The sequence below is a fragment of the Dendrobates tinctorius genome, unplaced genomic scaffold (assembly GCF_039654945.1).
Source record: "Dendrobates tinctorius isolate UK_male_01 unplaced genomic scaffold, ASM3965494v1 ptg000155l, whole genome shotgun sequence".
NCBI lineage: Eukaryota > Metazoa > Chordata > Amphibia > Anura > Dendrobatidae > Dendrobates > Dendrobates tinctorius.
The window spans coordinates 1,426,871-1,453,056 of record NW_027361822.1 but is presented as its reverse complement, the minus strand read 5'-3'; the positions used below and the strand labels follow the sequence as shown (position 1 = coordinate 1,453,056).

The following is a 26,186-nucleotide window of genomic DNA, read 5'->3' as shown; positions in this document are numbered from 1 at the left end:
CTGACTGGATAGAGATTCCAGTTTTGTCCTTTTATCCTAAGTCATGTGGCAAGGCTTTTTATAGGATCGATATTGACTTTTAGAACAGCTACTTCCAATAGTTGGTACTAGAGGTCAAGTCCTGTTCCTCTCTGTAGGAACAATTTGCATGTTTAATTTCCCAGAGGAGCATTGCATAGATTATAAGTCTCTTTACTCTGGCCTGTAAGGCATCTCACTTTCCACAAAAAGAGATGTTATCCCTTAGACTCCAGTCAGTTTTCTCATAGAGCTAAATCAGACCTCTTACTTTGCACTAATGAGGGGCAACACCTCGAAACATGTCTGCAAATAAAGATTCTGATTTGGCTTTTACCTTCAGTAGCAAGGTTCATTGATGGGTCAATATTGACTTTTAGGACTGCTACTTCCAATGGGTAGTCAGAGAAAAGAGGGAGACACAAAAGCGCAAATAGGGTCTTATCAAACGTTACACAGAGTTGCCCACTAAGAGAACTACTCACCTGGTGAGAGTGAAGGAAAGACATATATTAATGGTGGCTGCTGCAGATCTACAGGTCAGTGCAGGACCTGGTTGAAGCATACACTTAGGTAGGACGGAAGGATCATCCCCACTTGGTTTATTCGACGCGTTTCAGGGTATGTCCTGATGAAGGGGTCACCTGAACCCTGAAACGCGTAGAATAAACCACGTTGAAACCTCTACAATATTTGGAATTCTTCTTGCGGCAGCGCGGAGATGATCCTTCCTTCCTACCTAAGTGTATACTTCCAATGGGTGGCACTAGATTTCAAGACCTCTTCCTCTCTGAAGATGCAACATGCGCAGTACAAATTGTAGACATTTTATGCTATAAAATATTTAGTAATATTTTTGAATTATTATATTTTCAAAGAAGTGTTTTTGAAAAAATGTATTTCTTTTTTTTCAGATTTCAAAGCGGATGATTATGATTTCACATCAGATATATATGAAGGCTATGCTATTATATCAGATATACCCTCGGTCCTTCACACAAAAGATTTATCTTTTGATCATTTTGAACAGGATCTATCTACTAATTCATCACAGACTAATATGCAAAATAAATATGACAAAAGTGATCTTGGACATCAAAGAACACACGTGAAAAAGAAGACATTTTCATGTTCAGTATGCCCGAAATATTTTCCAGACAAATCAGCTCTTGCTAGACATCAGAGAGTTCACACAGGGGAGAAGCCATTTTCATGTTCAGAATGTGGGAAAAGTTTTACACAGAAATCATATCTTGTTGCACATCATAGAATTCACACAGGGGAGAAACCATATTCATGTTCAGAATGTGATAAAAGTTTTACAAAGAAATCATATCTTGTTGAACATCATAGAATTCACACAGGGGAGAAGCCGTTTTCATGTTCAGAATGTGGGAATTGTTGTTCTACAAAATCTGATCTTGTTAAACATCAGAGAATTCACACAGGGGAGAAGCCATTTTCATGTTCAGAATGTGGTAAATATTTTGCAGACAAATCAACACTTCTTAGACATCTGAGAACTCATACAGGGGAGAAGCGATTTTCATGTTCAGAATGTGGGAAAGGTTTTACATCAAAATCAACTCTTATTGGTCATCATAGAATTCACAGAGGGGAGAAGCCATTTCCTTGAAATATTTTACAGATATATAACCCCTTCCCTACATCCAGTGTATGTGTATGGTGCAAGTCAGGAGCAGATGTATGGAGTGGACATAGAGGCTGAGCCCGCCCCATTCCCAGTAGATGATGGTTGTGTCATTCAGCTATCAGCTGCCTTCAACATCAGTGAATGCCTCTGCCTGCTGCTATCTTAAAAACTGCTGTGAAACTCTTCCAGCGGCATTTAAAGTGCACAATCCGGTTGTGCCGTTCCACGTGCGCATCCCCCCTCCCTTGTCCTGAAACCAATGGGTTACTACAGAGTGCTGTTGAAACAACAGAATTGTAGTTTTTCAGTCGCTGCAACTCAGCAACAAAATGCAATAAGAAGCAATCAAATATTTTATCTTTTCCAAAATGGTATTAATAAAATAGTCAGCTTAGCTACAAAAAAGAGGCCCTCCCAATCAACCGAAAAATAAAGTTACGGACTTCAGAAAATGGCAACATAAACAAGATTTTTTATTTTTTTTACCCCTAAAATAATATAAAACTAGACCAGTTTGGTATTGATTCAACAGAAACCCAACCCGTGGACTTGGAGGATTAAAGAGGCACGTACACTAATATTTAAAAAATAATATTTTATTAGGAATTAGTTAAAAAGAGTTCATTTTAAAATTTAAACAAAGGCTTTTCAAATAGAGGTAGCAATGTGTAAACTGTCAATAGCTGGGGGCTTACATATCAAAATGAGAAAATGATTGCACTCAATTGCATTAAGAAAAACACACACATAGCAACAAACCATGCACCATTATAGTAGATCAATAATCACCATATCAAAATAACACACATTTGGTGCAAAAGAATAAGACTACATATGGAGCTAATCGTAAACAAAACAGAAACATAGAAAAGAAACTACGATCAAAAAAACCCACTTTTTAATAAAGATCAAAATGTATTATTATTTCATCAAAAAAGAACAAACACATGGGGGAGACATAAAGTGCAAATGTGCATGACAAACAAAGTACCAAAAGGGTACAGAGCTATACAGGGCATCAGAGAATATTAAGCACATCAAAATCCATATAAACAGTAAGGAGCCATTAAATATATATATCTATCTCATTATATAGACTGAGCTTATGCAATGCGCTAACCCATATAAAAAATAAATATAAAGTGTGTATATGTAATAAACATAGGAGCGCCACAGCACAGCTGATCTTACCTAGGTAATAGTAGTGATGCCCTGGGACCTGCACCCACCCCAACGCGCGTTTCGGCTTAGCCTTCGTCAGGGGGAGTGAACAAGAGGAGAACGACAAGGTTTTTAAATGAACAGGCAACCAATGAGCGCGCAAAGCTATATCACCAGTGTAATTCCAAAGGTGACGCACCATCCACATAGTAAAAAACAGGCACATAGACAGCGAGACCGGAAATCAACGTCATCCACAGCACATAGGGCGGGAGTGTACAACGGAACGCCCACACCACTGCACATCAGTATAAGCATATAGACGCCGAAACCGGAAGTGACCTCAACCCGGGCCTCGCTTGAGATCTCCCCAGAGTGGCTCAATGATATTGAGGTCAGGAGACTGAGATGGCCACTCCATTTTTCTTCAAGTGCCTCCTTATTGTGCATCTTGAAACAGCCACATCGCTAGTTTTCAGAGAGTCCAGTATTTCAGCTGTTATTTGTGAGTTTTTCTTTGCATCCCAAATAATTTTCCTGACAGTTGTGGATGAAATCTTTGTTGGTCTACCTAACCGTGGTTTTGTTTTTACAGAGCCCCTGATTTTCCATTTGTTCATTTCAGTTTGAACACTGCTGACTGACATTATCAGTTCCTTGGATATCTGTTTGTATCCTTTTACTCTTTTATACAGTTCAGCTACCTTTTCCCATAGATCCGTTGACAATTCTTTTGCTTTCCCCATGACTCACAATCCAGAAACGTCAGTGGCTGGATGAAGAATGTAACAGTCTGTCTGGATCCCAGAAACTCATTCAGCTTTTATGCACACACACTGACAGGTCACAGTTGAGGATGTTACCTTTAGTAGCCATTCAAACCCATTTGTGTCAACTTCTCTGCATGTTATCATGCCAAAATCATCAGGGTATGTGTCAGGAACACCGCACTACACTTGCTCACTCAGTCAGTGCGTGTGTCCTGAGTAAGAGAAATTGTGCTCTAAGATTCCTGTGGAGCGGGGAAGCAGCGGTGAAGATGCATGCTTCAGACCAGCAGGACCTGAAGCACGTGACTGCTGGGGGCGTGGCCTAAACTCCAGAGAGCTAGGAGCTGAAGGAAAACTCCTAGCAGGGTAACTCCGGGACAAAGTTACCAAGGGGCATAGACAGGGACGTAAACAGATCAGGCCAGGGTCAAACCACGAGATAGCACGACAATACCAAAGGATAAGACAGAACGGATAGTCAGGACATAGCCAAGAAGTCAGAAACCAGAGAAACAGATATACAGTACAGAATCAACAGGCAAACTCTCAACGGGGGACAGAACCGGGTCAGAACCATATAAGCAAGCTAGAAGACAATGAACAGGCACACAGGGGTCACCACACTCAGCCAAAGGCAAAAGTATAACTGACAGGGATTGGAGTTTCCCAGGGCTATAAAAAGCTCCCTGAACCAAAGAGATGCCACAATAATTAACTCCAGGCGTGCAGGTCAAAGCCTGCACTGGGCTCAAGACATTAACCCCTGACGTGCAGGTCAAAACCTGCACTGGGATCATGACAGTATGTGAATTTTTGATCAGGGTCATTTGGATGTTTTGGATTGTCATGATTTAAAAAGAGAAAATAGAGTAGTTTGACATTAAATGGCTTTACCCAACCACTAACCATGAGCGGAGAAAAAGTTTTGGTGTTATCATTCATTTTCTCTGGAAAAAGGCCAAGAAAGCAAAAATTCTTCCGGGGTATGTAAATTTTTGAACTGTATATTGGTCACTGATATATTTTTTTGAAATGTCAGATTTTGTACATTTTGAGTTGTTTGGTTTTTATTCTCACTTTAACAGATTAAAATAAACAACTGAGATGGGAAAATGTATGTTTTTCATTCAGTTGCATCTGTAGATAGTCTCCTATGAAAGACATAACCTCACTTTCTTAAATATTCAGTTTTCAGGGTAAACTTTTATATTGAATGATGACACTGTCATTGTCCAATAATAAAATTAATAATCAAAAATACAAATTGCCTAATAATTGTAAACACAGTGTAATTATGACCACCCTCATATGGTGGGGGTTGTAGTTGTGTTCAAAATGAACCAATCACATTTAAACTCATTTTAAATAGAAGTACACAGCTGCCATTAGTGACAATTAACCCCATATGAAGTTTTCATGTTCTAGTAGTATTTTCCTGATGTTTTTTAGTTCCATTTTACAGCAGAAGCCATGGTCCATAAACAGCTTATGACCCAGCAAAGGGATCTCACTGTTGAAAGTTATTAGTCAGGAGAAGAGTACAAAAAAAATTCGAAGGTGCACAGATGAGAGGAGTGAAATTCTGCCGGATGGGGCTGTGTATAGATGAGATAAGTGAGATGCTGTAAGATAGAGTTGTATATACTGTAGAGGAGTGATTTACAGCAGGAAAAGGCTTTGCATAAATGAGAGGAGTGAGGTGCTGTAAGGTGAAGTTGTGCATAGATGAGAGTACTGAGGTCCTACAGGATGGAGTTATGAAAGGAGCGAGATACCCGCAGGATGGAGTTGTGCATAGATGAGGAGTGAGGTCCTGCTATATTGAGTAAGGGGCACTCCAGATGAGTTTAGCTGTGTCACATTACAATCATTTCCAACAGCTTTCCTCTCTTAGTATGGCTTCCTCTGCTGCACTTCCCCTTTCCCACATTGCCTGTCCAGAGATGAGTCACACATATCTGTTGTGCTCAGGGCAACTTGAAATCTCTTTGCAGTGAGCGTACATATAGTTCCATACTTACATAGGTTGAAAAAAGACCTAGGTCCATCAAGTTCAACCTTTCTCCACCAACTGTACATTTTGTCACTAATTTAACTATAACCCGCAATGTTATGTGTATTAAGGAAATCGTCCAGCCCTTTTTTAAAGCGGTTATAGTGTCTGCCATCATTACCTCTTGTGGTCGGGCATTCCACAGTCTGACAGCTCTAACGGTAAAGAACGCTCTCCTATTTAGCTGTTGGAATCGCCTTTCTTCCACCCATAATGAGTGCCCTCTAGTCCTCAGTATAGTCTTTGGAAGGAATAAGTCATGTACCAGTGCTTTGAAGTGGCCACACTTATTTATACATGTAAATTATATCTTAACTGAGGTGTCTTTTTTTTTTAAGCTAAGCAAGCCTAAGTTTTCCAACCTTTCATCATACTGTATGAGACGTCTTCCATCCCATGTAATAATCTAGTTGCCAGTCTTTGAACTGATTCTGACTTCTGAATATCCTTTTTAAAATGTGGAGCCCAAAACTGGATCCCATATTCTAGATGTTGCCTCACTAGTGATATATAAAGTGGTAACTGTCACGGTTCCAGCCTTCAGTCTGTCTGGGATGCAGCTACTGACAGCTCGGCCATTCAATCTGGTTTAGGGGTGTGCTGAAGCTGTTGGTATTTTGATTGACAGCTTGGCCATCCAATCTGGTACAGGGGCTTCCTGAGCTGCCAATGTGTTGATTGACAGCTCGGCTATCCAATCTGAGACTGTGAGGCATCAGCTTTCTCCATGTGTTCATTATTCCTGTTAATTGCCATGCTTCTTAACTGAGCTGTGTCTCCCAGAACTCTTCCAGACGTACATTCAGCTTGTGAGGTTTGTGCTTTCCTCTGCCTTGAGTTCTGTATGCTTGATCTGTTGCCTGATCTTGGACTTCGTTCTGACCATCCGCCTATTTAACCCCTTCAGCTCTGATCCTTTATTCTCCCAATACTCTGACCTCGGAACGTTACCTGACTACACCTTTTTTTTTATAAACTCTGTATATTAAATGCATAGTAGTACATACAGGCAATTATTTGTTTAGTGTTGGCTGATAATGTGGGAATGAACGACGCCCATCTGGTCATTTTTTCTTTGTCAGTGCTTCTAGCCAATCTATTTTAAACAAAAACATAATTTTGGATTGAATAAGTGTTAGTGGCACTGGGTTTAACCAATGATGGAAGATACTCTTCCCCGTAGCCGAGTCCCAAATAACTAGTGATGATCTAATCTGTCTCGATTAGTGATGAGCGAATGTGCTCGCCACTACTCGTTACTCGCCCGAGTATCACTGTACTTGGTGAGCACCGAGCATTTCCAGGATTACACGGTGGGAACTCGAGTCTCCACCCAGCTTTTTTGTCGGTCTTCAGAGACCCAATCACCATGCAGGGAGTGTCTGCCAGGCACTGTAACATCGCAGTCATCTTTGTTGTGGTCTTGCAGTGATTGGCTGGCCGCACAGCATCATCAGGGGTATAAGAGACCATACGCCGCCCTGCTCGGCACGTTCAGCTCTGGATTTACCGTAGATAGTGTAGGGAGAGCTGCATAGGGTCAGATTTGGGGATTTATTAGTCAGTGTGGGGTCTACCATCTTAAAGTAGTGAAATCCAGCTAAACCAACAGTCCTTCTAAGGACTAATTCCGGAGTATATAGGTTGCAGTGTTAGGTAGGCAGGAGATTGTACGTCGCTTTATACCTATCAGTGCAAGGCCTGCAGGCACTGTATGTGTGTATATAGATATCAATGCATACATCAAGGGGGTCCATTCCCTTCCTGTCTGCTGCTACTTATAGGATATATTGACCGTATATACCTAGCACCAGGTCTAATTGGCTAGGAAAAAAAAATTTGCCAGGTTAATAGAGCTTATTTTATTGCAAAGCAATCCAGAGCCCTTCTTTTCTCCATTTGCTTTTTGACACTGCACAATACAGCCAGATCCTTTTCCTAGTGGGTCGCCCTCCCAGGGCTGTGGGGTATTCGGTACCGGCCCGATGTCAGCGGAATGTGTCACAGCGGCGGTGACCCGGTCCGTGGCCCTGGGCGCCCAAGTAATGGGGGAATTGAAGTGGTGAAATGTAATTGTTTGAATGAATAGTTCGTGACGCCACCTGTGGTGTTCAGCAAGTGAGATGTTAAGCCGACGCTGCATGCACATCCTCTGGGACTGGTGGTGTGTTGCAGCCAAGATGGTGAAGCTCCCCTCAGGTGGAGCTGTAGTCCCAGGGCAGTGTAGATGTACGGGTAGAGGCGAGGCGCAGGCAATGTAGAAGCAGGTACCCAGATGTAGCGGTACAGGGGGTGTTAGCACAGGAATAAATGGAGGACACCAGGGCTTGCAGTTCCAAAGCTTTACTCACAGTCTGTAGTACACACAGGTGCCTGCCTCCGTGCTGTGTCCTCCAGGTCAGATGGAATGCTCCATTCCAACACTCCGCCAACATGTGCCTTTCTGAACGTCTCCTCTTATAGCGCCTTTGGTGTGAAGTACTCCTAGTACTGAGTTACACTGGAGTTCCTCCTGACAGATGTTCCCAAGAACTATACTTGTACGGCAGACAGCTGTAGCCTGCTTAGGGGACTCCTTACTCCATGTCCCAGCTCACTATCCAAGTTGCTGTTGTGCCCTCAAGTCTTAGATGGGAGTAATGCATTTACTGCCCACTACTCCACCGGTGTCTGCTGTAGGACCCTTAGTATCCATACAACCTCGGGGACCGGGCCCCGGCCTTGTGCTTAGAACTTCTAGGCAGGGTTCTCTTCTAACCCACGTCCTCTGTTCCCTTTTACTCCTACGTTCCGTACTAGTCTTTCCGTCCCATGGAAGACCAGGTTTCTGTTCAATGTCTTTCTCTTTCTTTCCTTTCCCGTGTCAGCAGACCCAGGTCACTGAGATCTGCTGCAGCACCTCTTTCCTCCATTCCTCCCTCAGGGATCTTCACTCCTCACTCTCCACTCAACTCACTGACTGACTGACTTCCTAAACCTTCCCACTCTTTTATGTATTCTAACTCCACCCGCCTCCCAGCACTTTTCGTGTTCCAAGCAGGGAGCCACCAAAGGTGCTCTGCTACACTCCAAGCAGGGAGCCGCAATGTGGCTTTGCTACACTACTTTGTGATGATAGGTGCAGGTGTTGGAATGTGGTCAGGAGCCTCCAACTTACCTGGATGGCGGGGCACCACACCTCGGGAGGAGGTGCAGTACCTCTGTGGCTACTGAACCCTCAGGGGCGCCACACTAGCGCAGTGTGAAAATCCAGCAATTTTAAACGTGTCCCAATAATCACTTTTGAGTGTGCAGAGAAATCTTTCATTTTTATGTGGTACGGTAGAGTAGATTTTTTTTTTTGAGTGTCTTACACAATTTCTTGACACCGTTTTGCTGAATCCAAAAAAATACATACAGACCACATATTTTACAGAGTGTTATATATGTAACACGCCTCATCCATCTGTCTGCTAAAAATGTGGGCATTTTAGGCCTAAATTCCATTGTTTTTGCTGTCTGTCACTCTAGTTATATACAGCACTATTTTGCCTTTTAAAGAAAAAAAAAAAACAGGCCACTTATTTGGCAGTGAGGTCTCTCCGTGCCAGGCCTCATTTATCTGCATTGTCCAAGTTTGGCCATTTTAGGCCATTATTCCAGTGTCTCACTCTAGTTATATACAGCACTATTTAGCATAAAAAAGAGAAAAAACAAGCCACAGATTTGTCAGTGTGGTATCTCCGTGCCAGTTCATATGTCTGCATGCACCAAGTTTGGCCAGTTTAGGCCGGGTTTCTATTTTTTTGCTGTCTGTCACTGTAACTATATACAGCACTATTTAGCATAAAAAAATCAAAAAATACAGGCCACATATTTGTCAGTGTGGTATCTCCGTGCCAGCTCATATATCTGCGTGCTCCAAGTTTGGGCATTTTAGGCCGGTATTCCATTTTTTCTGCTGTCTGTCACACTAGTTATATACAGCACTATTTTGCATTTTTTAAAAATAAAACAGGCCAGATATTTTACAGTGTGGTATATCTGTGACATGTCTCACACATCCGTGTGCTACTAATAGGTGCATTTTAGGCCGGTATTCCTGTGCTTTCCTGTCTGTTACGGTACTTAAGTTATATACAGCACTATGTTGCTTTTTTTTAAATAAAACAGGCCAGATATTTTACAGTGTGGTATATCTGTGTGCTACAAATTTGGACATTTTAGGCCTACATATTCTGGTGTTTTTGCTGTCTGTTACGGTACTTAGTGGCACCAATTGGCTAGCCTAAAAACATTTGTAACTACAGTTCAGATAGTTTAAAATGTGTTTTTTCCCGCACACTTATCACATTCAAGTTCGCTCCCAATTCAGCAATTTTCAGTGAACGTGTATAATATTCTAGTCCAGGGGTCCTCAAACTTTTTAAACAGGGGGCCAGATCACGGTCCCTCGGACCATTGGAGGGCCGGAATATAGTTTTAAAAAATTATAAACAAATTCCTATGCACACTGCACATATCTTATTTAGAAGTAATAAAACAAAATAGGAACAAATACAATGCTAAAAATGAAGAAGTAAAGTTAAATCATCAAACTTACCGATTTTTTTGGGTTCTTCGAATATCCTACATTTCGAGTAAATTTTTTCTCTTTCTTGATATCATTGTTTCCTAGGGATTCAAAATGGCTATTAGTAAAATACCAACATATATACAGCACTACAAAAACAATATACCAGCAATGAAATTGCCCACTCAGAGACATACAGACTGCATTGCTCATCAATGCAGCCTGACCAGTGCCCATCAATGCGGCCTGACCAGTGCCCATCAATGCAGCCTGACCAGTGCTCTTCAATGCAGCCTGATCAGTGCCCATCAATGCAGCCTCACCAGTGCCCATATTGGTGGAACTCCACTTTTATCTCATGCTCAGACTGGTGTGCTGCCAGAATCCCCAATAGGCAGCATTGGTCCCTAAAATGCAGGTAAATGTCTCCAAAAGGCAGGTAAATGTCCCCAAAAGGCAGGTAAATGTCCCCAATAGGTAGCACAGGTCCCCAATAGGAAGGTAAATGTCCTCAATAGGCAGGTAAATGTCCCCAATAGGTAGCACAGGTCCTCAATAGGCAGCATAGGTCCCCAGTAGGAAGGTAAATATCCCCTAAAGGTAGCACAGGTCCCCAATAGGCAGGTAAATGTCCCCAATAGGCAGCATAGGTCCCTAATAGGCAGCACAGGTCCCCAATAGGCAGGAAAATGTCCCCAATAGGTAGCACAGGTCCCCAAAAGGTAGCATAGGTCCCCAATAGGCAGCACAGGTCCCCAATAGGCAGGTAAATGTCCCCAATAGGCTGCATAGGTCCCTAATAGGCAGCACAGGTCCCCAATAAGCAGGAAAATGTCCCCAATAGGTAGCACAGGTCCCCAAAAGGTAGCACAGGTCCCCAATAGGCAGGAAAATGTCCCCAATAGGTAGCACAGGTCCCAAAAAGGTAGCACAGGTCCCCAATAGGCAGGAAAATGTCACTAATAGGTATCACGGGTCCCCAAAAGGTAGCACAGGTTCCAAATAGGCTGCACAGGTCCAAAATAGGCAGCATAGGTCCCCAATAGGCAGGAAAATGTCCCTAAAAGGTAGCACAGGTCCCCAATAGGCAGCGCAGGTCCACAATAGGCAAGTAAATGTCCCCAATAGGACCCGGCGTAAAAAAAAAAAGTACTCACTTATGTCCCCCGCTGCTCTGAAGAGGCGCCCGCTCGTCTCCTCTTCTTCCGGCACAGGCGGCATGACGTCATCAGGTCACGCAGGCGGCGTGATGACAGTCACGTTGTCTGTGTGCACTGTGCTGCATACGGAGGGCTGCGCAATGGCTTTTACTCGGCACGTCATCCCGCCCACGATTACAGGACCCGCCGGCGTTGAACTGCAGTGCAGTTCAATGTCGGCCTGGCCAGAGGCCGGATAAAAGTCCTCGGCGGGCCGCATGTGGCCTGCAGGCCGTAGTGTGAGGACCCCTGTTCTAGACCATTTACAATAGGCAAGGCGCGTGGCAAGGGACAGGTAAGTGGCCGCGATGGTGCATGCAGAGGCCATGGGCAAGCTGAAATTGGGCCAACAAAAACACCCACATCTTCTCGCTGGACCTTAGTTTCTGAAGTCTTAGGTGACCACAGCAAGACAGCACTATTGAAGCCAGAGCAGTGTGAAAAGGTTGTTGGTTGGATAGTGGATAATACTTCCAGTTACATGGCCACTACCACCAGCACCCTGTCTTACACACGGTCAAGTCTGAGCAGCCATCAATCTGGCCCGCATATTCCTCATCCTGATCCTCCCCCACCATGCTGAGTACCGTGAGACAACTGATCCGACACTCGACACTCCGAAGAGTTGTTCACTTTTCTGCTTATAGATACGGGCCTCTCACCAGGTCCATTTGAAGCGGGGCAAGATGAGATTCCATGTAACGATGCCCAAATATTTGAGCAGCCACAATCCAAAGAGGTAGATGATGAGACACATTTGCCGGAAAATCAATAGTAGGACCAGGGTGCAGAAGTGGAAGATGAGGTGGTGGATGATATAGTAACTGACCCAACACAGGGGGAGGGAGGCGTAGCACCCCTGCAGGCAGCAAGAAACCGTGTGGTGGTTGCAGACAGAAGGCAGGCAACCGTTCCCTATAACATCAACATGATGGAATTTGCCAGTCCAACTGTTAGGTCTTCCCGAGTCTGTCTTTTTAAAGACTTTTTTAAAAAATAAAAAATTCAGGCCACATATTGAACAGACTGGTATCGCTGTCAGACGTCAAATGTATTTGTGGACTACAAATTGTGGAAATTCAGGCCTACATTCCACTTTATTTGCTGTCTGTTACCCTAGTTCTCTACACTATTTTGGGGTAAAAATACAGGCCACATATTGAACAGTGTGGTATCTCAGTAAAAATACTTCTGTTTCAAGTTATGGCTGCTTCATGACTGTCTTAAATGCTCCAACTACTACCACCATCATCATCTTCTGCCTTGAGTCTGTCACTGTGCAGATAGAAATTCTGAGGAGCAGAGGGTGAAGGCTTGGGTGGTGTTGTACTCTGTCTCTGGATTACGAAGGCAAAATGTTCTAGATGAAATCATGAATGGAAGAGCCGGAGAAAGAGCACCTGGAAGAGCACAGGGCCAGGACTCACAACTACTTAAGCCTGGTGTTCCTTCGCAGGATTCTGACAAGCCATCACCTACTAATACTGAACTTTTTGGACGATTACTTCAAAAAGGAGCCCCTGCATTTTCTATAACAGACGCTATAGATTGTTACATTTTGCCTGCATTTCAAGAGGTGTCAATTGGAGAGCGTGGTGGTCGTAGATGTGACTTCTACACCACCACCCGAGCTGCCGCCTCTCCACCAACCGAGGTGCCGCACCCCCGAACTTCTGTCTCTTCCCATTATCCCATAGAATGTAAGTCCGCAAGGACAAGGTCCTCTCCCCTCTGTACCAGTCTGTCATTTTAAATTTGTTCACTGGAAATGATATCTATTGCTTTGCATGTAACCCCTTCTCATGTACAGCACCATGGAATAAATGGCGCTATATAAATAAATAGTAATTATATCCACTAGACAATCCATCCAACATGTTATTGAATCAAAATCTTGTTTTTCTGACAACTCTGTTCAGCTGTGCACAAACTATGTCAAATTGGTAGCTAAACCCCAGTGGGTCTTGGTACAGTGTCATATTGCCTATAGTCCCCAGATGTTATCTAGATCCCTAATCTCACCTCTACTTTACCAGCATGATGAATTAATTGGAAAAACACTTGGTATTGATGGAGCTGTTGGTTTCTTGCCAAAGAAAATCAATAAGATCAATGAGGTGGGTTAGCCACACATGGAATGGAGAAATAGTAAAGATAGCAATTATTTTCACATTTGAGTTAAAACACACTTCAGCAACTTGTTTTTACTTTTACAACGTTATATTCGGAAGCCTTAAAGAAAAAGATGAATACATTGTGAAGCAAATAGGTATGAATAATTATTATCACCCAAATGATGTTACATAAGTCATAACTGTTATGATTAGATAACCAAGGAGAATAACGGGGAATAGACTAGGCAACCAGATTACCAGAGAGGTTGGTAGCTAGCGGATTGCAGAGTCCTAAACTGACAACACAACTAGAATTAGCCATGGGACGTACCTATGATGCCCTAGACGTCTCGGCACAGCCACAGAATTAACTAAGCCTAAAGAGAGAAATGGGAAAACTAAACTGCCCCGGAGTAGAACCCCAAAAGAATAGATAGCCCCCAAACATATATTGCCGGTGAGACAGGATGAAGCACAAAACACAGGCAGAGAATAGAGTAAGCAAATGATGGGGCACAAACTGTCTAGATAGAACAGGACAGGAAAAGATACTGTTTGCAATCACGCAAAAAACCCTAAGAAAAATCCAACACGTCTGACATGCAAAAATACTGAGGCCACACAACCTCTTCCCCACTAGATCAGAACTCTGGTGTGAACTGGTTACTAAAAAGGCTAACATACGCTGGGGCATATGGAACAGAGTCCAGCACAGGTCCCAACAGGAAACCAGGTTGAACTAACACCAGCTAAGCAAAAATCAGAGACAAGCAAAAATGGATCCAATGCAAAAAAAGATTCAAGAAGACAAATAACTTATCTGAAAGATGTAGGACGGAGCAGGAGACAAGCAGACTTCAAAATGTACTCAGGAAGCAAACCAAATCACCGGCAAGAGCTGAGGGAAGGTTGTTCAAATAAATCTCCCCAGTCTGTAACATCTGACCTCCAATCATCCTGCTCAGGTGATTGACTTATGTCAGCTAGACCAGCTCCATTACCAGCGGCAACCACCAGAGGGAGCCCAAACTCAGAAGCCAGGTCAAAAGTGTTCACAACAGTACCCCTCCTTGAGGAGGGTTCACCAAACCCTCACCCACACCACCAGGCCGATCAGGATGGGCCCGGTGAAAGGCGCAAACCAATCTCTTGGCATGAATGTACGAAGCAAAGACCCAAGGATTATCCTCCTGACCATAACCTTTCCACTTGACCAAGCACTGGAGTTCCCGTCTAGCCAGACGAGAATCCAATACCTTCTCTACTTCATACTCTAGATTACCCTTAACCAATACAGGATCAGGGGGTGCAGCCATGGGAACTACTGGCTCCACAAACCTTTTCAACAAAGATTTATGAAAGGCGTTGTGAATCTTGAACGTTCCTGGAAGAGCCAAACGAAAAGAAATGGGGTTAAGGATTTCCAAAATCTTATAAGGTCCAATGAACCTTGGCTTAAATTTTGGAGATGCAACTTTCTTAGGAATATTTTTTGAGGACAACCAAACCATGTCACCCACTTTAAACTGGGGACCAACAGTCCTATGTCAGTTGGCAATCCGTTGGGCCTTCTCCTGAGAGTGAGACAACTTAGGCTGGTTTCACACTTACGTTTTTTTGCGCTGTTTTTTAGTGCAAAAAAAGCATGCGTTTTTTCCCTATACTTTAACATGGGTGCGCATATGTGCGCATACACATGCGTTTGTACGCGTTTGTATGTGCATGTGTTTTTTTGTAGTGTGCGCTCGGGAGCACAAAATGCATCCTGTTGTATTTTTTGTATGTTCTACTTGCCCCCAAAAAACGCACCAAAACCCGCAAAAAAACACACACAAACGCATGATGCGTTTTTTTCATGTGTTTGTGTGCGCAAAAAACGTGCAGCAAAAAAACACAAGTGTGAAAGTAGCCTTATCCACTACTTGATCCCAAATCTGCTGCATTCTCTCTACCATAGAATCAACACCTGGACAGGCCGAAGCCTCAACCTGCCCTGAAGAAAACCGAGGATGAAACTCGAAGTTGCAGAAAAAAGGAGACATCAAAGTGGCAGAACTAGCCCTATTATTTAGAGCAAATTCAGCCAAGGGCAAAAAAAAAGACTTAGTCATCTTGATCAGCAGACACAAAACATCTCAAATAGGTTTCCAATGTCTGGTTCGCTCTCTCAGTCTGCCCACTGGTCTGAGGGTGAAATGCAGAGGAGAAAGACAACTGAATTCCCAATTAAGAACAAAAAGCTCTCCAAAATCTGGAAACAAACTGGACTCCTCTGTCAGACACAATGTTCTCCGGAATACCGTGCAAACGAACCACCTGCTGTAAAAACAAGGGCAACAACTCAGAAGAAGATGGCAACTTTGGCAGTGGTTCAAGATGGACCATCTTGGAAAATCTATCACAGATCACACAGATAACAGTCATTCTCTGAGAGACAGGGAGGTCGGAAATAAAATCCACTGATATATGGGTCCATGGCCTCCTGGGCACCGGCAGTAGCAGTAACAATCCACTAGAAAGAGAACAGGGTTTGGACCAAGAACAAGTCACACAGGACTGCACAAAATTCCTGACATCATGAGATAAAGCAGGCCACCAAAAAGACCGACTCACCAAATCTCTGGTACCAAAAATACCAGGATGACCAGCTAACGGGGAGCAATGAATTTCAGACATTACTCTTCTCCTCCACTGGTCGGGGACATAGAATTTCCCCATAGGGCATCGTTCAGGTTTGTCCTCCTGAAATTCCTCCATGGCAAGTCTCAAATCGGGTGAAATAGCGGAAAGAACTACACCTTCATTTAGAATGGTAGTAGGCTCAATCACATCAAGAGAATCCGCAAAGAAACTCCTAGAGAGGGCATCCACCTTAATATTCTTAGTTCCCGAAAGAAAGGAGACCACAAAATTAAAACGCGCGAAAAACAAGGCCCACCTAGCCTGTCTAGGATTCAATCGCTTGGCTGTTTCGAGATAGATCAAGTTCTTGTGGTCGGTGAGGACCACAACTTAATGTCTGGCCCCCCTCCAACCAATATCTCCACTCTTCAAATGCCCACTTCATAGCCAACAACTCCCGATTCCCCACATCATAATTACGTTCAGATGGGGAAAATTTTCGAGAAAAGAAGGCACAAGGATTCATCTTAGAGGTTACCGGATCTCTTTGAGACAAAACGGCTCCTGCACCAATCTCAGAAGCATCTATCTCCACCTGAAATTGGAGAGAAATATCAGGTTGCCGTAGAACAGGAGCAGAAGTGAATCTCCGCTTAAGCTCCTGAAACGCCAAGACTGCCTGTGGAGACCAATTCACCACATCAGCGCCCCTTTTTGGTCAAATCCGTCAGTGGTTTAACAATACCAGAAAAATTACTATGAATTTATGGTAGAAATTAGCAAAACCCAAAAATTTCTGGAGAGCCATCAAGAAAGTGGGCTGAACCCAATCATAAATGGCCTGGACCTTGACCGGGTCCATTTCAATAGCAGACGGGGACAAAATGAACCCAAAAAACTAAAATTTTTTTGTACGCCAAAGAGACATTTCGATCCCTTAAAATACAGCGCATTTTCTCTCAAAATCCGTAATACAGTCCGAACATGTTCCACATGAGAATCCCAATCATTGGAAAAACTCAAAATATCGTCCAAATAAACTATCAAAAACATGTCCACAAAATCCCGGAAAATATCGTTCATGAAAGATTGGAAGAAAGAAGGGGAATTAGTGGCCTTTTGGGCCTACTAATGCCCTGTTCAGGTACAGATAAATTGAAGAGGCGCCCCTTAGGAAATTTACAACCGGGCACTAACTCGATTGCGCAGTCATAACTCCTATGAGGAGACAAGGACGCAGACTTACTCTCGCTAAGCACATCAGAGAAATCAACCAAATAGTCAGGGACTTCATCATGAGACTAGGGAGAGGTAGAGAAAACAGGAGTGTCACTAGGAAGACAGTGACAACCCCAACTAACCACAGACACAGATTTCCAATCCAGAACAGGATTATGGATCTGCAACCAAGGAAAAACCAGCACAATAATGTCATGTAAATTATGCAACACCAAAAATTTACAATTCTCTTGGTGGTCTGGGGCTACCCGCATTATCACCTGAGTCCAAAACTAGGGTTTATTCTCCGCCAAAGGGGTAGCATCAATACCCCTCAAAGGAATAGGAGTCCGCAGGGGTACCATGGGAAAACCACAACGTTTGGCAAATTCAAAATCCACCAGGTTCAGGGCTGCTCCTGAATCAACAAAAGCCTCAGCAGAAAATGAAGATAAGGAGCAGATCAAGAAAACCGACAAAAGTACTCAAAATGCCCCTCAGGAGTATTAAACGCCGTCTTCCATTCATCACCGTGCTTGATGCGAATAAGATTATATGCCCCCCTAAGATCATAAATGGCGTGGACCTTGACCAGGTCCATTTCAATAGCGGACAGGGACAAAATGAACCCCAAAAACTAAATTTTTTTGTACGCCAGAGTCATTTCCATCCCTTAACATACAAGGGATACAAAACAGATGAGTGAGCAAAATGTTTTTCCCGCTGAGGGCAGAAGGAAATAGTGTGAGAGGCGTCCACACAAAAGAAGCACAACTTATTACGCCTTCTAAATTCTTGACGTTGAGCCCTAGAAAAGGGCTCAACACGATCAGACAATTGTTTAGTATCCATTACAGAAAAAATCCTCCTACGTCCCCCAGAAAAAAGAGGAAAAAATATATAAAAAATTCTGACACTTTTTTTTTTTCTTACAATTCTTTCCTTCTTTAGAGTACCCTAGGATCTACAGTTTGGCCAGTGATTCTGTTTATAATCTGGTATGATTAGGTAACAGAACATGCACAACCTGTCACTGGGGAACTGATTTTCCACCGACAATTTGAAGTATGAGACTAGTGTCATCTTGTGCATTGATATGAGCCACAAAGTCCTTCAAATTATGCAAATTGTCTCTTCAGAGAGGAAGAGGACTAGTGACACTGTTCTGGATGTAATGTACAATTTTCTCTTTAAAATTGGAAAAACATGCCTTCTATGATGCTTGCATTAAAGAACTGATTGGCTAGATATGTATGGATTCAGGATGACCGGGCTGCGGGTACCTGTGCTGCGCCGGGTCTGGAAATGTCAAGGCTGCGTCCCCTGTTTCCCAGGGGAAGGAATAGGGGAACGGACAGGCCTCATTACTCAAGAAGAGGGGGCATGTTTAGACAGGGAATCAGGGTGGAAGGTGAGGGAAAAAAACACAAAGCATGAGTGAGTCCCCAGATGTGAGAGTGTGAGCATGAAGGGGGCAGTGCACTACGCACCCAAAGCGCCGATGATGCGGCGAACTGCAGCAGACAGACCCGGTGACCTACAGGAAGGGGGCCAGCTTAACACAAAACGGGCATGACAGCATAGATTTTTGGCGTGGACAAGCAGCGCATGGGAGGCTGAACAGCATGCTCCATCCATAGAGCACTGGTGCTGCAAAGGACTGTTCCTGTTGGCTCCCGCCATTAAAAGCAGTACTGCCATTTAGTGAGGCGCCGTGTGCCCAGTGACCACCAGAGAGCGAGGTGCCGTGCGCTCCTTGACCGTGAGTACAGCACACGTGTGAAGTACAGAGAGCCAGTTCATGCCACTTGTTCAGCATGGATAACCAATAAATATAAGGCACAGAGAAATGACAGAGGACATTGGTACGGTCAGCAAGTTACTCCCTCAGCATTTTCACAAACTTTTCACTCCTTGTGAGAGTCCCCTGCGCCTCAGGGCCAGGGCGATGAGAGGGTCTGAGAAAACTGTCTCTGAACTTTGCCAGTGTTCCACTGCCTCTGTTGGATTGGAGTTGTGTCTCTCTCACCTGTACTCCTTGCTTGGCCAAAAAACTGTGACCTCTGCTGCCAGCGTTTTCATATGGGAATTTTTTTAATAATTCCGCAAGAAGGGCCCTCTGGTCCTCCAACATTTTAGTACAACTGTCTGCCTCTGGAATAAGAGATAGAAAGTTCTCCTGGTAGCGTGGGTCTAGAAGTGTCACCAATCAGTTTTGCTGCTCACCCAAAATTTTAAGAAAGTGAGGGTGATGGGAAAAGCAGCGTAACAAACTCAGCCATGCGTGTAAGACTGCTAACAGTCAATACTTCCATGTCCTCACCACGTCAGAACTGAATACCGACAACCTTGTTAATGCTGGTAGACTAGTCACCAAATGCCCTCTTCTGCTCACAAATCCTTTCCAACATCTGCAGTATAGTTCCAACACCTGGAGACATCACACACCAGTCGGTGAGCCAGAAGCTGCAAACGCTGCTGAAGTATGGCAAGGGCAGATGAAGCTGTAGCTGACTTTTTCTAATGGGTCCGCAGAGAATTGGACTTTTCCTAGCAGATCTGGCAGCTCCATGTCGCTTTTCAGAAAACGTTGACCAATGAGATTAAGCATTAGCCAGGCATGGAATGTGTGTGACCTCGCCTCACCACAGACAAGCCACCAGGTTCCACCCATTGCAAGAACAAAGAAAAAGATCATGCCCACATACACTCACTGGCCACTTTATTAGGTACACCTGTCCAACTGTGTGTTAAGACTTAATTTCTAATCTGCCAATCACATGGCGGCAACTCAGTGCATTTAGGCATGTAGACATGGTCAAGACAATCTCCTGCAGTTCAAACCGAGCATCAGTATGGGGAAGAAAGGTGATTTGAGTGCCTTTGAACGTGGCATGATTGTTGGTGCCAGAAGGGCTGGTCTGAGTATTTCAGAAACTGCTGATCTACTGGGATTTTCACGCACAACCATCTCTAGGGTTTACAGAGAATGGTCCGAAAAAGAAAAAAAATCCAGTGAGCGGCAGTTCTGTGGCCGGAAATGCCTTGTTGATGCCAGAGGTCAGAGGAGAATGGGCAGACTGGTTCGAGCTGATAGAAAGGCAACAGTGACTCAAATTGCCACCCGTTACAACCAAGGTAGGCAGAAGAGCATCTCTGAACGCACAGTGCGTCGAACTTTGAGGCAGATGGGCTACAGCAGCAGAAGACCACACCGGGTACCACTCCTCTCAGCTAAGAACAGGAAACTGAGGCTACAATTTGCACAAGCTCATCGAAATTGGACAGTAGAAGATTGGAAAAATGTTGCCTGGTCTGATGAGTCTCGATTTCTGCTGCGACATTCGGATGGTAGGGTCAGAATTTGGCGTAAACAACATGAAAGCATGGATCCATCCTGCCTTGTATCAACGGTTCAGGCTGGTGGTGGTGGTGTCATGGTGTGGGGAATTTTTTCTTGGCACTCTTTGGGCCCCTTGGTACCAATTGAGCATCGTTGCAACGCCACAGCCTACCTGAGTATTGTTGCTGACCATGTCCATCCCTTTATGACCACAATGTACCCAACATCTGATGGCTACTTTCAGCAGGATAATGCGCCATGTCATAAAGCTCGAATCATCTCAGATTGGTTTCTTGAACATGACAATGAGTTCACTGTACTCATATGGCCTCCTCAGTCACCAGATCTCAATCCAATAGAGCATCTTTGGGATGTGGTGGAACGGGAGATTCGCATCAGGGATGTGCAGCCGACAAATCTGCGCCAACTGTGTGATGCCATCATGTCAATATGGTCCAAAATCTCTGAGGAATGCTTCCAGCACCTTGTTGAATCTCTGCCACAAAGAATTGAGGCAGTTCTGAAGGCAAAAGGGGGTCCAACCCGTTACTAGCATGGTGTACCTAATAAAGTGGCCAGTGAGTGTATATGGGAACACCGCAACAATTTTTTCTCTTTGTTCTTTCAATACTTTATTACATGTCCACTGAGAACCCGTATGCTCATACCGTTTAGTGGTGCCCTCCATCCCCTCTAGCTCCCAGGTTCCACCCATTGTCACACACAACCATGCCTGGCTGTGGGTTCAGCAGGGTCAGCTACAGATCTGCCTGCTCTTTCAGAGCTATCCACAACTCTTCATCATTGTGCAGTTTGTCACCTAAGCATTTTAGCTTCAGCACAGCCTGTTGCCGCTTTGATGAGGCAGTGCTGCAGTGCCTCCAGCATTTGACTGATGTGCTACTTTTGGAGATGGAGGCTGAAGAGGAGGAGGTGCAGGAGCTGTAGATTGTGTGGGCAACCTAGATTGACATAGAGCCTGCAATACTTGGGGTTGGGAGGACGTGCACCATACCAAGGTCGGAGTGGGTCCCGGCTTCCACTATGTTAACCCATTGTGCCCTCAGTGAGATGTACCGTCCCTGACCACAAGCACTTGTCCATGTGTTTGTGATTAGGTGGACTTTCCAAGTAACAGCATTGTGGAAGGCACCGGTAATGTGGGACACATGCCTGTGTAATGCTGGAATGGCACACCGTGACAAATAGTCCCGCATGTTCGTAGCCTTGGGGTGATGCTCGACTCTGCCCTCTATTTCAAGCTACATATCCAAGCCCTTGCCTCCTCTGGCTCACTACAACTCAAACACATTTCATGGATCTGTACATTCCAATAAACTTCTAAAATGTTTGTGCACGCCCTCATGATCTCCCACCTCAAATACTGCAACCTTCTTCTCTGGCCTCCCCTCTAGCACTCTTGCACCAGTCAGATCTTTCCTAAACTCTGCTGCCAGAGTAATCCAACTGTCCCTCTGTTATTCCCCAGTCTCTCCTCTCTGCCAGGCCCTTCACTGCCTTCCTATTGCCCATAGGCTACAGTTCAAAACCCTAGCTATGACATACAAAGCCTTCCAGAACCTGTCTCCTCCATACATCTGTGACATCTTCTCCCAATGTCCGACTGGCTCATGACATATTCAACGCTAACCCAGTGTGCCATCAGCGAGATGTACCATCCCTGCTCACAAGGACTTGTCCACGTGTCCATGGTTAGGTGCACTTCCCCTGTAACAGCGTTGTTTAGGGCTCGGGTAATGTAGTGGGACAAGTGCTTTCTTGTGTGATGTCGTTACGGCAGACCGGCTGAAATAGTGGCGGGTGGGGACCAAGAACCTTGTTACGGTCACCGCCATAAGGTTGCAGAAAGCTTCCATCTCCCACGAGCCTAAATTGCAACATTTCGAGTGCAAGCAGATGAGAAATGTGTGAATTTAGTACTGTGGCATTGGCTGCGTATTTCCGCTTGCGTTCAAAGGACTGGGGTATGGACAACTGAACGCTGCGTTGGGACAAGGATGTGGACGTCATTGTTAATGGTGCTAGTTGAGTTTGTGCGCAACTACAGATGCAGGGCAGGAGGCATCTTTGCATGCACCATGGACAGGGGATTGGCTTGCACGCACAACAGCGGAAGAAGCAGTGGTATCACCCGCAGACACTCCCTGGAGCTTGGGGTTGGTCCCACAAAGTCGGGGGCTTTGCTGCCATGTGCTTGATCATGCTGGTGGTGGTAAGGCTGGTAGTTTTGCTACCCCCGGTTATTTCGTGGCATGGCAGGTGGTGCAAATGGCCTTTTTGGGGTTATCGGCAGAGTCTTTAAAAAACAACAAGACTGTTAGGGGTACATTCATTGTCTTCCTCTCCCACACCACCTCCTCACCTCGACACCTGTCTTTCGGTGTTCCCCAAGGCTCTGTTCTAGGACCCCTACTCTTCTCCATCTACACCTTTGGCCTGGGACAGCTGATGTAATGGCACAGTTTGCAATATCATCACTACACGGATGACACGCAGAGCTACCTATCTGTACCTGACATCACTTCCTTACTGACCAAAATCACACGTCTTCCCGCTATATCATACTTCTTTTCTGCTCGCTTTCAAAAAGTGGACATGGACAAATCAGAATACATCATCTTTCAAGCATCTCATGCTGACTAGACATGAGAGCTGTGTATGCATCATTCGGTACCACTTTAATAAGAGGGAAACTTTGCCCTAGAGAAAATGATTATCAAGACATTCGCAACCTTTTTTCGACATCTTTTGCAGCTGTGATCTTCATCTTGGTGTGGATGTGGTAAATTTCAAATTCGTCATCAATACCATCATCGTCCATATCTTGAAAGAGGAAATCTGGTGTTTCCAAGGGTCATGGTTATGTACGTTTAGTGCAATTCCTTTAACAGTCTTTGTTACACTATGACAAATAATTTTTGACTGGGACATTTGGATATTATTAGTAATATGTATGGGTGAAGATGAAGAAGCTTGTGCCACGGGTGTTTTTATAGTTACTGACGGTGCACTTCTCTTTAAACTTAGTGTGTCACAAGCATCTATCAGTTTGCTTGGTTTTCCTCCTACACTGATCTGCTTTCTCTAATTCAGCATCTCACGAACATGCTGCACTTTGCCCTTTATACAGACACATGCGTGTTTGGCAACATATTTTGGACAGGCATTTCTTAGGCCGAGTCTCACACGCGTATCTCTTACACTGATCTTCTGCCGTGCATGAAACCGATTCTGGAAATTGATGGTGGCTACACGACGAATCATTGTAGGGTGGATCCTGAATCTCATTCCTCCCATAGCCACTGCTGTTATTAATCACGTGCTTTCCCATTCCTGTCATCAACATGCCCCTTTTCCTGATCACTTCATCCAACGATTTTTCCACCATATTTTTACTAAAAACCTGCACCTTCCCAGCAGCAACTGCGCAGGAAACCACATTACAGTTTTGCAAGGTGTTTATGATGCTCCTAAAAAAAATTTACACACTATGCTGATATCTACCCCAGGGGGAAATGTTTACCAGACCATACATTTAGTGTATGGGCATTACAAGTCTAGGAGATCCGCTCCTTTAAATTGGGCACAGAGTTTACTCAGGCCTTCCACCACGTCTCACCATCCACCGCCACTAGATCACCAGGGATAATGTGTTCCGTGCTGCTACAGCCAGTGTCGAAATCTTAAAAAGGGTGGGGGTTATGCTGGGCGTAAAATACTTGTTATGGAAAAGGTTGAGGTGTACCCCACAGGGGAAAATGTTTGCCAGCTCATACACTTAATGTATGGGCATTACAAGTCTAGGAGACCCGCTCCTTTAAATTGGGCATATTTTTTAATCAGGCCTTCCTCCACGTCTCATCATCCACCACCACTAGATCACCAGGGTTAACGTGTTCTGTGCTGCTACAGCCAGTGTCGAATTCCTAACAAGGGTGGTTATGCTGGGCATAAAATTCTTGCTATGGAAAAGGTTGAGGTGTACCTCACAGAAGAAAATGTTTGCCAGCCCATACACTTATTACAAGTCTAGGAGACCCGTTCCTTTTTAAATGGACATTTTTTATTTATGAGGCCCTCCTCCATGTTTCTTCCAAGGGTGGATTGAGGCTATTGGGGTGCATATGAATTGGTAGCAGGGCAGGCCTTGCAATCAATGCATAAGAAAAGAGGATGGGAGTGCAAAATGAATACTGTGAAGTGGATTTTCCTGTGCACATCCAGTTCCTGGGTCCAAAGGCGTATTGGGGTGCATATGACTTGGTAGCAGGGCAGGCCTTGCAGTCAATGCATAAGAAAAGAGTATGGGAGTACAAAATGAATAATGTGAAGTGGATTTTCCTGTGCCCATCAAGTATGTGGGTTCAAACAGGGGCGGACACAGACTGTAATGGGCCCCTGTGCAAGAAATTTTTCGGGGCCCCCTGTCCTTCATAGGGCAACAAAGTTATGTAAACATATAGATAGGTTATATATAGGCACCCCCGTTTCCCTTTGTTTCATAATGCTCTCCTGTTATGGATGAGTCACCGAAGGAGGAAAAAACAAAAATAATAACTAAGTCCAGAAAACCAGAGAAGTTGGAAGCTATCGGATTGCAGACCCCTGAACCTATCCACAACAACTAGCAGTAGCTGTGGGGGGTTCCTACGGTGCCCTAGACCCCTCGATCACAGCAGGAGAGCTAAATTAGCCTAAAGACAGAAAGGGGAAATCTAAACTGCCCCAGAGCAGACCCCAAAGCAATAGGCAGCCACAACATATAATGACTGTGAAGCAAGATGAAAAAACACTAACACAGATAGAAAGATAGGTTGAGCAAATGATGGGGCCCAAGCTAACTAAATAGGACAGGATAGAAAAGCTGCTGTCTGCAATCCGCAAAAACCCAGTTCAAAAAGACTATACCAGCACTCAGGTATATTCTGAAGACAGAGCCAGAGATCAACAGATCAGAGACAAAAATGGAATTCAGCTCACCCCCGGCCGGGGATGGCTGAACTCCAAAAAACAAGGCAAACAAAACCAGAACTAAAGTGTACAAAAGGCAGAGCAAAACTTAGCTTTGAGACGCAGAAATCAGACTGGTCTCCAAGAATCCAGCAGGAAAATCACCGGCAAGGCAGCAGGGCGTCGGCTGCCTTATATCCAGTCATCAGTTCCTGTGACCCAGTCATCATCTACCTGCTCTGCTGTTTGGTAATCAGCCTCACTACCTTCCTTCGCCAGAAGAGGGAGTTCATCAGACCTCACTGGTGAAGGGAAAAATGAACTCAACAGTACCTCCCCCTTGAGAAGGGGTCACCGAACCCTCATCCATGCCACCAGGGCGATCAGGGTGAGCCCGATGAAAGGCACGCACCAATCTTTCGGCATGAATATCAGAGGCAGAGACCCAGGAATTATCCTCCTGACCATAACCCTTCCACTTAACCAAATACTGGAGTCTCCGTCTAGCCAG

At 44.5% G+C, this 26,186-nt stretch overlaps 1 protein-coding gene across 1 annotated transcript in view; it reads left to right on the top strand.

Moving 5' to 3' along the window:
* LOC141051164 (uncharacterized) overlaps nt 1-26,186 on the top strand; it is a 195,163-nt gene that overhangs the window by 73,468 nt on the left and 95,509 nt on the right. The gene's annotated exons all lie outside the window — the stretch shown is intronic.